Here is a 1,245-nt window from a genome sequence, read left to right as displayed (position 1 = left end):
GCACATAAAAGACACCATTTCGAGCGTGGCCGTTTTCGTGCGGGTGACACGTAAAAGCACCCACTACACTCTCTGAGTGGTTGGCTTTAGGAAGGGCATCCAGCTGTAGAAACTTTGCCAAATCAGACTGGAGCCTGGTGTTGCCATCCGGTTTCACCAGTCCTCAGTCAAATCATCCAACCCATGCTAGCATGGAAAGCGGACGTTAAACGATGATGATGAGGATGATGATGATATATATATACTGAACTCTCCAGTCGAAGACAACATATGAGAGTACTGCTTTTTGCCGAACGGCCTCCACAAATGATTCTTTTATAGTGGTCAAATGTATGTGCTGTTCATTAGATCACTCTCTCCATCAAATTGACTTCGTCTGAACAGTGGCACTATGTGCTATGGGTCAGTGATTGCAGAGCAACAAGAGATGAAGTGTTTTGCTTAAGAACACAGCACACCACCCAGCCTTGGAAATGAAATCATGACTGCTACATCGTGAGTGCAACGCCCTAACCACCATGGATGAGGACAGCTGCGTAAAGAAGTACCAAGTGCTAATTGTGGAGGGTACCTGTGGAAGAGGTAGACCCAGGAAGGTGTGGGACAAAGTGGTGGGAAAGGATCTCCAGATGGTGAGTCTCATTGACGAAACGACGAGGGACTGGCTTTCATTCCAGGAGAGAAATCATTTATTACTAAAAAAAGATTAATAAGTGTCTGAGCTTTCTCCAGCCTCCTCTCACTCTTTGTGGCGTGTGCGTGAGAATTATTACACATGCTGGCTTATCTGAGTCTGACCCCATTCAAACATGGGAGAGTAGATATTAAAAATGACAATGACAGTGATGATGATGATGATGATGATGATGGTGATGATGGTGATGATGATTACATAGACAAACATATATAGCCATACATCTTGTGTTGTATGTTTGTTTGTATATAGACAAACATTTAGAATATAATAGTTTGTAAGTTGGGTGTGTACATTTATTATCAGCACATACATACATATTTGTATGTGTGTGTGTGTGTGTGTATACATATATATGTATACACAATGTATATATGTATGTATGTGTGTGTATATATATATATGTATGTATGTATACATATACATATATATATATATATATATATATATATATATATGTTTGTATACATACACACACATATATATATACATATATGTATATATATACATATATATATATATATATATATATATATATATATATATATATA

The sequence above is a fragment of the Octopus bimaculoides genome, chromosome 29 (assembly GCF_001194135.2).
Source record: "Octopus bimaculoides isolate UCB-OBI-ISO-001 chromosome 29, ASM119413v2, whole genome shotgun sequence".
Taxonomy (NCBI): Eukaryota; Metazoa; Mollusca; class Cephalopoda; order Octopoda; family Octopodidae; genus Octopus; species Octopus bimaculoides.
This window is presented reverse-complemented; position numbering follows the sequence as displayed.